Genomic DNA, 11,931 nt, shown 5'->3' with positions numbered 1-11,931 from the left:
TCTATTGGGGTTCACAGCAAAACCCACAGTATTTGTTTTAATAATTTTTAGCATCGACGGTTACATAGTTGACTAAATACCCGTATTGAAGTTTGTAGTTAAAATCTGGACATACAAATTCCATATCTGTATCATTCCTGTGGCATGTTCTCTTTTCCCTGTACATGTCTGAACCAGACATGTACCAGACATTAAAATTATGAAAAAAATCAAATCGTCAGTCAGATATGATGAGACTTGAAGTAATCCTTGACCAAACATTTTCAGACATATCAAGATGGTAGTGTAAGACCGGGACAATCCCTGAGTCAACTGAAGCAAGCTTCGGTGTTAACTTAAGAAGCAACAATTAGTTTAAGATTTGTGCCAGGCAACGACCAGCATGCCAGTTTTTAAGCTCGCAAGAACAGATGAAAGATTTATCTCCTCAGAATCAAAATATGTAAAAACAGGTGTTAATTTACAAGGACACTGAGATTAGTATTGAATGAAAGTTTGAAATCCTAGCAAGTTTGAAAAACTTAGTTTATATTGAAGTTGATCAATAGTTGGACGGCTATTCGAGACTTCAGCTCGTCTGGGTTCACTCTGCAGAGAATTGTTTGGTGCCCCTCAATGTACTCTATGCTCCTCTCCATGTTAGTGCATTGGCGGTTGTGGCTGCTCAAGGCTTTTTGCGTGGCAATTGCTCGGTTACAGGAACTGCATGGGTGGTTTCGATTTCAAATAAAGGGTCCTTGAGTCGCCTGATCTTTGTCGCTTTTCTCCGATCTGGAAAAGCTTCCCTACAAAATTTGCATTCGGAAAGGACGTTATCAAGATCTATAATATGTCTCTGTTCTGCGTGGCGTTTAAAAGACGCTTCCTTGATGGCTGCATCGGAATCGCTGCCGCTCTGGGGCCAAATTGTGGGAAAAGATAGTCGGGAAGCCGTACCACTAAATGAGAGCAAGGATGTTATTCAAAACGTAATCGAAAAGCAAGTTCTGAAAGGTGTAACACGAAAAAATGAAAATTGGAAAAAGATCAATTTTTTAATCCAAGTTTTTTCTCGGAGAGCATAAATTATGTGAAGCTTATTCTCAGTTCTGTATAGTATAAGCAAAGAAAAGCAATTTGTTAAATGCATTCTAAGAAGAGAATTTGGAAGCGGAATACGAGAGACTACTAGATAACGTAACTTATCAAACGTAAGGTAACACCGGTAGCGAAGTTTTTTAAGCTAAGAAAGGAAATTGGCATCGATATTGGCAACATAATTTTGACCGAAAGCATCTTAGCCGAAGCCAAATGCTAAAGTGAGAAGGGAACTTGGCAGCAAAATTGGCAGCATGATATGAATGATCTTCGCCAAAATGCCGAGAAGCGATTACTGAAACAAATAATTTTTTTCATGCCATAGACACAACAAAGAAACAACAGATCGGACCATAAAACTTTTAAACTATCCGACTGGATTGTGAGCTAGGTCATTCCTGAAACAACTCATACAAGATCAAGGTAAATAGTTAAAAATAGGCAGTCGTTAAGATTCTTTGCCTTATCAAAACACCCTGCCGGCTTGTAATTCTATAGCAAAACTACAAGGGACTACTTTATAACCATCTGCATTTCTGCCATTACATGGCGCTAAGTTTTTTTACATGATCAGACCTGAAGCAGGTAGAGTCATGTCTAACCAGATTTTGTCATGTCTGACCAGGTATAGTCTAGTCTGACCAGATATAGTCATGTCCGACTAGGTATAGTCATGTCTGACCAGGTATAGACTCAGATGTAGTCTGCAAACGGCAGAAGTGATCATATGTGAAACAGATATGCACAGAGCTGGAAATTGAGAGAAAAGTTCGATACGGGTAGTTTGACTGAGCTCCAAATTAGTAGCGAGGTGAGCCAAGTAATGTGTTATATCAACCTTGCTTAAAAGGGATAAAAGGAATGCATGACACCGTGCAGTGATCTCAAACTACCTCATCAGAAAGAAAAATTCCAGGTTTGTCAAAAACTTACTAACTACGTAACTTTACAATGAATTAGATAAACGTTACCTAAATTGATTGAACTAACATTGTTTTTTTTATGTAAAAATTCTGTGTTTATATCAAAAAATCAGTATCAACTCAAAAATTTAGACGCATAATGTGCTAACTTCAACGTATACAACAAGAGAAAAGATTTCAATGCTATAACAGAAGGGAATTACAACATGAATGGGAACAACCGTTAGGCCGACTTGAGTCTGAGTATTGAACTTAAAAAGCAAACATGATAAAATCAAGTTTAATGATAGTTCGTTAGTAAAACAACGTAACTTATGAGTTTTAATTAATAATGCGTGGCTATTATATTTGGCTTGAGGAACTGATGTGTCTTTTTTTGTCTCGTTTCTTGTACCACTTACGGTTATTCATCCGCATCGCTCTTGTGTTGCTTTTCGTTTTTTGATTGCTGACATTCGTTCGGCTTGATTGATGCTGGCTATTTGAAATGATTCTTAATTTTTTGTAAATTAGGGCTGTTTGAATGTCTTCCTGGCCTCAAGTATCGCAAACTTATTTCCAGTAAAGTGTTATTTATTTGTTTTTGCCAAACTTTTTGAGGTTCTTATATGTTTTCAACTAAAATTGGAAGTTGATGTAGACGCGGATAAGCAATGCCTTTGTTTTGGTGCGTGTTAACTGCTTCTAGCATGTTTGCTTACTTCTTATTAATTATTTCTGACTTTTTGCCGTCTTTATATGTTTGTTTCATTGTCGTTTTTTGCACAAGTGACTCTTCTACTATCTAGTTAGACCCGTAAAGTATTGTTGTTGCAGAAGATTGGAGTTAGACCGTCTTTCAAGCTTTTCGCTGTTTCTGTGTTAGATGTAATTGTCAATAGAATTCAATGCTTTTGTTATTTGTTTCAGCTATGTTCGGCCCGAGTGCACAATGAAATGTGTAAGATAGGATCGAAGTATAATACTTCCACTTGCTTTAGTTACTTTAATACTCATAGTAGAGGGGATACCACTAATTTCAAAGGCAAAACAATAGACACACTCAGACGGACTGGCGTCGTGCATAAAAGTAATTTCCCTCAATCATTTAAACTTTTTTCCGAAATTTTGCCTTTTTCCAAAGTTGAAAAACTGAAATAAAAAAAGTCCGTTTCGTATTCAAACAATTAGTTATTTGGATTTGAATTTCAATCTTTTAGGTAAAATTGATCAGTTGAAATCTGAATCAAAAATAAGTTAAAAGTGCTATCTTATCTCGAGGTTTGATCGATTTTAGTATAGAAAAGAATCCATCGAATCTTATATAAGCAATTAAAATAATGGCCTTTTGTTTTATGCAGCATTTCCAACACTACAATATTGGTCATCAGAAAAAGCTTCTCAAAAATCTTTTTTTTAATGAAAAATGTATGATAACACTTTTGTCATAGACAATTCTAAAAAATAAATTTCATAAAAAATTAATTAAAAAAAAGTTTTTATAGTTCTGATTTCAGTCACTAAAATGGTTTGGAGAACAAAACCCGTTATCCGAATTTTGTTTCAAATCAAAATATTCAAACTTTTGGATATAATATTCAAACTATTGTCACAATGACAATTTTCTGTGATAAACTAATTTTTTACTTTTTTTTTTTGAATATCAGCATATAATCCGAATCTGTTCAAAAAACTTCGGAGGACATTATTTTGTTTTTGAGTTTTTTTTAAAGAAAATGCCTTGTAGCCACATACAACTAATTGCATGTTTTTGTAATTATCTTGAAAGAATATCAAAAAGATAACAGATTGGCATCTATCAAAACTTAATCTGCAGTTTGAAGACCATTTAACCTGTTGGTTTTCTCATTTGAGGAACATTTTGGTTTTTGTGTTTAGGGGACAAACACCAAGATGATGTGAAAACAAAATATTATTAGGAAAAGCAGTTTGCCATACAATTCTTAGTATAAAAAAGTTATGTTACAATGAAAAAAATTATGTTAGAATGTTAACAATTCAGTTGTAAGGAAAAAATTCTGATCAATCTAATTTTACACACTAATTTTTATCCATGGAAGTCCGTAGAAAAATTTGATAACGAATTTGTTTCTGAAAACCCAAATTGGCAAGGTGTCTGACCCGCACTGACAAAAAAATGATTTGCACTCGGATTTATACAGATAGTGAAGCAAAAACCTAAAAAATTTATTTGCATTGACTTGAATTGCTTTAAACTGTTACAAAAACTTAGCTTAGTAAACCAATTTCAACCCATTTTAAACTAACTTGAATCTATTTTCCTTCTTTATTTTTTTTAGTTTGATCGTTTAAGTTCCGAATGATCACATATGAAGTCAAATGTGTAACAAATGTTTGTTAACCCTTCAACCAGGTGTATTGTTCAAGTGAAATGCAAATACCACGCAATGACAGAGTTCCAAAAACATCTCACACATAAAAAGTTTTCTCTGTTCATGAGTTTTTTGTAAACCAGCTGCTAAACTTTAGGATGGTCACAGCTAAAATTAATATGCCAAAGGTTTCTCTAATATACTATTTGTAGATTAACAGCGCTGTTCAATGTGATATATTCAAAGTAAATATGTTCAAAGCAATAACAAATTAAAGGAAATGATATTTTATGATGAGATATACAAAAAACGAAAAAGTTACTTCTCATTTAAAAATGGTGAAAGTTTAGTGATCTTTTTTACTGATCGGTACAGTACAAAAAATCGGCCTCGATGGTACAAAAATTTGTCACAGAAACGTCATTTCGCTAGTCTTGTTGAGCAATTTCGGAACCTTTGCAAAATAGGATGTGCAATTGCTTAAATAAAATTCATCAAAAAAATCATCCAGCTCACAAAATTTGTGACTAAAGATAAGTAATATAAATAAAAATGATAAAAACATTAAGAGTATTGATAGTAAAGAAGATGGGAGTGGATACATTACTCGTAAAAACCAAAAAACGCTGAACAGAAAGCTCGTCTTGAATAATCCCCGGAGCAGAGACAATTCAGCCACAGACAATTCAGCCGATTTAAAATACAGACAATTCAGCCAAAAAAACTCAGACAATTCAGCCAAAGACAATTCGGCCGATTTAGATTAAAGAGACAAGATAAAAGGGAACAATAAAACTTTTCTAATTTGATTAGAGTCAGAAGGCTTTCAACAGTTTACCAAAGAAAAGTAAAACATCAAATAACAAATTTCGAAGATCAAAACAAACTTGCTATGCATAAAGTTTTACGAAATATGTACATTGAAGGTACACAGTTTTAAATACTTCTGTATATGGTCTCGATTGTAGTTTTTTGCGGTGAGTTTCAGAGGTTCAGGAATTTTGTCGACGCTCTCAAGGTTTTTTGGTTTTGGCATTGTTTCCAAAGCTTGCTGCCTGATTCGGTTTATACTTCGAAGGGATGTTGAGTAACTCGGTAAAGAGGCAGAACAATTTGGGCGTTGAAAACAATCTGTCGGGGAGCGTTACCGGTGTTTGCGGCTTTTTCTCGAACTTCATTAGCAAATTTTTTGGCTTGAATTTTTGAGGGGCTCGGTAAATGAGCGTGCTCGGCTTTTAAGGTAAATTCTTGCTGTTCGTCCAAATAACCCACTGCTCTACAATTTCCAAATGTACATTGCCATTTAATGAGACCGTTCTTAAGTTGTTTTTTTTTTCACGGTATCTATAACCGTCAAGACAAAGATGTTTTTTTCCTCGTTCAGATATTACGAATTCCATTTTACGTCAACTTTTGCTAAAAGTGAATGAATGAGAATGATTCGGATACTAATCAACCAGTTGTTCAAGTTACTTACTAATGAAAAATTGATCAATGTTAATTGTGTCAATGGACCATTTAACTGCAAAAGGTAGGCGCTAAACGCGGTACTGGTTTCTGGTTGGTCAATATTTTAATCGCAATTAGTTTATCTTTTAAAAAAGTTTAAGTATCAAATTAGTTTCAACCAACTACCCAAACTACCTGATAGGAGGTTGCACCCTCCCCCGCCTAAGGCATGATAAGAATATCAGCGTAACTGTGTGGCCAGTACGTGGTAGGGGTGGTCAGCCCTTCAACTGATATCCTTTTAGACCGCCTGTAAATTCCCAATTTCGGGTCTGCTTTCGTGTAAATTAGTTAACTTTTAAGTATTGCGCAGTTTTTTGTAGAGTTCGATTTTTGCTTAACTATTATTCCAAAATTGGAAACATAATGAGTTGTATAAAGTTTTGTTATGCTTAGGCATTTTTGGTTCTGTTAATTTTAATTGTTTTTTGTGCTTTTGAAAGGAATTACTTATAAGTCGTCTAATGAAAGCTTTGATGTTTTGCCGCATGTGAAAAGTTTTTGCGCGCACGTTTTAAATCTTTAAAACTGTCTGAATAGTCTTTGGCCGAATTGTCTCACTCATTTTGACTGAATTGTCTGAATTTGAAATTGGCTGAACTGTCTGTGGCCGAATTGTCTGAACGCGTAATCCCCATTCCCCATTTCTTCAACTGTTCGGCGCAATGTTTGCTGCCAATACCCCTCACCATTTCCCTTTAGATTGTGTAAAATTTACTTGAAAAATTGACCTCCTTTTCATGAATGCTTGAGCAATTTTAACATTCATGAGTTTGTGTTACGACGACAAGGTCATTCTTTCTCATTGCTAATATACCAATTAGGCTTCTCTTGCCTGAATCCATTTTCACATGAGCAAATCGCACATCGTATTTTGGCTACCTAATCGAATTAATTAAAAAGAATTCCTGAATAACACGATAACTAAGTAAAACAAGGGGACAATCAAAAATATGATTTTCAAAAAAGTTTTAAAATTAACTTGAAATATTTTTTGATCATTTTCAGAAACCAAGCAAACTGAGATAATAAGGGTGTTACCTACGATTGAAAACATAACGATTGAAAACATAACGTTACCAACGATTGAAAACATAAACCTAAATTTAATATTTAAAACAACAATATGAATCAAACCTCTACGATTTGATTAATGACTTTGGTCGCTTTTTCCAGACTTTTTAGGTCAGACTGGGTTTTTTCACTTTCAAATTGGTTTTGTTATGGTTACATTAGGACATGTTGTAATAAGCATGAAGACTTTCTCATCGTTCCAATTTCCACTTGAATAACACTCGGTACCTCGTTTTTTCAACGCACCTCAAAAAATCTTGTACGTATCTGCATGCTTTTTTCTTCGCTTATTTTAAAAACTAATGTCGCTCAAACAGATATCAAAGTAACCAAATTTGAAAGCCTTTCTTTCATCTGTTAACACTAACTCAAATTGAAATGAATTAATGAATAAAAAACGTTTAAAGTTAGTTACACCACATTAGCGATGACTGGAATTTTGGAAAAAACGGACGCCAAAATCAATTCTTCTGAAACTAATCAAAATGTAAGTAATGAAACCCAGCGACTAATTGCAACGGAAGATGGAAACTATTCATTCTTCAGACGAATTGTGGTTATTTCCCTCGTTTCTGTAACTGCACTTCTAGAAGGCGTCAATTTGTCTCTTCCTGGGCCATTTTTCAACTCACAGGCAGAAGAAAAAGGTGAATGATTTATTTTGCATGCTATTTTCGTAAATTGCATTTTAATTCAAAATTGCGGATAAATTCAAAATTAAGCATGGAATTTGTAGGTACAAGATAAAATGGAGAGAAAATTATGATATCAATTTTTCGTAAGCCGAAAATTGCTATTTTGTTTCCGGACGATTTATTTTATCGTATTTGGGGGCATAAGTTTTGAGAAAAAGTGAAGTTACAAAGAAGTTTTTAATATATTTTTAGAAAATTTTTGAAGGCGGTCTGCGAAGAGCTGAGACGTCTCTTGGTGGTCTACCAAGCTTGCTTTCGAAAAAATGTAAAAAAGTCAAATATGAAAGTTAGTTTAATTTTTTGAAACAATTTAATAACTTTTTTATTAAATAACGAGGTGAAGGGCATCAGACAAAAACCTCACTCTATTTCATATGACGTGTATTTGTTGTATTTAATTTAAAGTAATTACACATTCTGACAACCTTTTTGAATTTTCAAAAAACTAATTTTTCTATCAAATATGCGCAGCCAAAGAAAAATTTTGCGGTGATTATGGTCTGGCCGACAAAAAATTCACATTTGGAAAATTTGTCTTTCAAATAATAACAACTTATAACAAATGTATTGTATCAAAAAGAAAAAAAATTGAGAAACAGCCTTGTTATTTCGAGAAAAAAGAAACAGCCTTGTTTTTTAAGAATAAAGTAACAAGGCTAATCATATCAAGTCAAAGCCCTTAAAATCCGATTGCCCTGTAAAGTCAACAAACTAGCTTTTATCGCCAGAAGCTGATGAAATTTTTGGATAACACTGTTGATTTTTTCATTAATGTCAAGTACAAAATGACATACTTTGAGTCTGGTAACGCAGTAGTAAAAGCAAAATGCTTGCCTCAACTCAGGTTGGAAAGATTTAATTTGCCTTTTTTTGAATAAAACGAAGTATATCGCACGTTAGTGATCACAAATTGGCCAAATTTGGTTTTTGAAACACTCATAAGTTTACGCAAAAAATCACAGGTAAAACATTTTTTTTAAATTGAGCCGAGGATATCTGTAAATTTCGATAATAAAATATTTTGTAAATATTTTTTTCGATTTTCCGGACTAGTTAAAAGTTCGAAACTGGTCCGGAGAAAAAAGCAATTTCCGTCAACTTTTTCCAAAAATCGGAATCCAAAAGCCTTTTGAAATTTTAAATTTCGATAGCAGGCAAAAAACACTAGATAAAGTTCTAGAGCAGACTTATACTTCACGATGGAATAAGATCCTTCAATATCGTTAAGCATTAAGCGTATGATAAGCATTTTTTTCATGGCTAGAAATTTAATCATTGTTTGTTAGTCGAGATTATTTGCAAGTAAACGTTACAAATCAGAATAAAAAAGTGAGACAAAAGTCAATTTAAAACGTTTTAATTCGATTGTATTGTAATGTAAATCCGTACGAAATGGAATCAAACACTAATTTAAGTCGATTCAAAGTCAATTGAAATTTGTATGAAAATAAATCAATCTATATCTATCTATCTATAATATGTTTAAATGCGAGTAACAGCTATCTCCCATGTTTAAGCATAATAATTTTGCATGTTTAACGAATGAATTTTTTCATGTTTAGGCTATAGCATATATTGCAATGCTTAAGAAAGTTTTTCAATTAGTTTTTCTCAAGGTCATTAATTTTCGAGGCCAAATTAAGTCTGTCTGTCTGTATACCTGCTTTTTTAATTAATTTGATTATGTCTGTCTACCCGTCGCCTAGTTTTTTAATTTTCATCTATTATCTATCTATCTATTATATACTTAATTGCCGGATTCACTAGATTGTCATGTTTAAGCTTTTTCAACGTATTATTTTTGCATGTTTAACAAATTTTTTTTTTCACATTTAAGCTATGTTGCAATGTTAAAGGTTTTTTTTTCGATTTTCCAGTGTAAATTCAGTGTTTATTTCATCAATTTGAAATTAGCAACCCAATAGCAGGATATTGTCTGAGTTTTCCCAGGTTTTACGATTTTGGCCTCCTTATATGAATAGCCAAATCCTTTTAGTTTACGAGATAGGCAATTTTCGAGATTTTTCAAAAATTTCTTGAAAATTCAATTTTAGAAATGTTCTCAATTTTTGAAATTCTCACCCTGTAGTTGGGTGCTGTCAAGGTACTCTCAGGGAATGGGAATCTTGCCTCCATTTCTCAATTTCTTGTAGTTTTTGAGATATGATGGTTTTTATGATTTTTTCAAAATTTTTTCAAAAACTTAGATTTTAAAAAATTCCAAAACAAAGATCTCAATCCTGTTTTTGGATGTTGAGAGGTTACTGTCAGGGGTTGCGAATCTTGCCTCTGATTATGGCTGCTCAAATCTTTGTAGATTTTGAGATATGAAGTTTTTTTGATTTTATCCAAAATTTGAAAAAAAAATGAGGTGTTAAAAAATTCCAAAAGTTTAAGAATCTCAATCCTAAAATTGGAATCTGTGAGGGTACCCTCAGGGGTTGCAAATCGTGCCTTTGAATATCGCTGCTCAAATTCTTGTAGTTTTCGAGATATGACGTTTTTTTTGGATTTTTTCAAAACTTTTCAGAAAATTTAATTATAAAAAGTTTCACAAAACTTGAAATTACCATCTCTGTAGTGAGGCTCTGTCAAGGTACTCTCAGGAGTTCAAATTTTTGCCGCCAATTAAGACTGCTCAAATCCTTGTAAATTTCGAGATATGACGTTTTTTTTTATTTTATCCAAAATTTGAAAAAAACTGAAATATTAAAAAATTCCAAAACTTTCAGATCTCAATCCTAACATTGGAATCTGTGAGGGTACTCTCAGGGAGTTTCAAAACTTGCCTCTGAACATCGCTGCTCAATTTCTTGTAGTTTTCGAGATTTGACGTTTTTTGAGAATTTTTTCAAAACTTTTCAGTAAACTTATTTATAAAAAATTTCGCAAAACTTGAAACTAATATCTGTGTAGTGAGGCTCTGCCAGGAGACTATCAGGTGTTGTGAATTTTGCCTCCCAATTTGACTGCTGAATTTTTTGGAATTTTCGAGATATGACGTTTTTTTGGACATTTTTCAAAATTAAAAAAAAACTCATGAAAATAATTTTTTTTTCAAAGTTTGAAATGCGTAACCTGTAGTTGGGGGGCTGTCAGAGTAATCTCAGGGATTGCGAATTCGGCCTCAATTTAAGAATTTTTGTTTAAGAGATGTGTGTGATTTTTTTGGATATTTTCAGAAAACTCAAATTACAAAATAATTCGTTAAAGTGAAATTCCCAACCCTGTAGTTGTCTACTTTCAAAGATTGCGAATATTGCCATCAAAAAAGACTGCTCAAATATTGGTTGTTTTCGAGATTACAAAACTCAAGGTGAAGCTTATCAAATTTTGAATTTCCTAACGTTGTAGTTGGGTACTGTAAGAGTACTCTCAGGATTTGCAATTCTTGCGTCCAAATGTGACCGCTCAATTGCTTTCAGTTTCTCAGATGTGACGTTTCTTAGTTCATTTTAAATTTTTTGAAGAATATATATAAAACTTCACAAAATTTTACGGTTCTTCAAAATTTGTTTAAAAAACGTGAATAAAAAACTTTCAAAATTTTTAATTAAGAACCTTGTAATTGGGTGCTGTCAGAATACACTCAAAGAATAGTTTTTTTGAGTTGCTGAAAATTCGAAGCACCGGAGGTGCGGCACACGCTAATTTTATTATAATTCTAAACAATTTTTTAGGTTTTGCTATATTATCTGTATAAAATCGATTTTTTGTCAATACTGGCATCCAAAACCCTTCCAACTGAAACTCTTTTATCACACCCAATTACGCTAGGCGCCCCTAAAATTAATCGAATTTTTACAGGGGTGAGTGCACGCTGAGATCCTAATCTTCGAAAAGGTGGAAAAATTGGAGATTCGGGCGCGGAGTTTTTTTTGCAAAGTGTGATTTATAAAGTGCTTAGGGGGACGCTTGAAGCTTATTTTTGGTAGGCCTCAACATAACTTTTTTTTCAAAAACTGGACTCTTCCCGTTTTTTGAAAATCCTAGATCTGTGCCTGGTTTGCAAGGCACTGAAAATTCAAAGTTGGAGTTCATTCAATCGGGTTTTCTTGTGTAAGATGTTTGTTTCGACAAATGAAATTGGGGAAGAACTTGTATTCGGGTGTGTTTTACTTTTTTCTTTTTTTTGTTTTTATTCTTTTATTAGTCACCTTTCGAATTAAACTGATTTCCAATATGCCTGTTTTACTATAAATATTAAATCAGATCCTTATCTTTCAGATCCTTATCTTTGATTATACCACACAAGATGCATTTAAGAATAAACTATATATGACTAGCTATGAAAAAACTAGCTATCCTGTTTTGATTTGA

At 33.1% G+C, this 11,931-nt stretch overlaps 1 pseudogene; it reads right to left on the bottom strand.

Annotated features, from left to right (window-relative positions):
• Positions 1–258: 258 nt before the first annotated feature.
• LOC134852215 (U2 spliceosomal RNA) lies at positions 259–438 on the bottom strand (annotated as a pseudogene).
• Positions 439–11,931: the final 11,493 nt, after the last annotated feature.

The sequence above is a fragment of the Symsagittifera roscoffensis genome, chromosome 7, assembly GCF_963678635.1.
Source record: "Symsagittifera roscoffensis chromosome 7, txSymRosc1.1, whole genome shotgun sequence".
Classification (NCBI taxonomy): domain Eukaryota; kingdom Metazoa; phylum Xenacoelomorpha; order Acoela; family Convolutidae; genus Symsagittifera; species Symsagittifera roscoffensis.
Note: the sequence above shows the minus strand (reverse complement) of the source record. Positions and strands in the feature narration are given on the sequence as shown.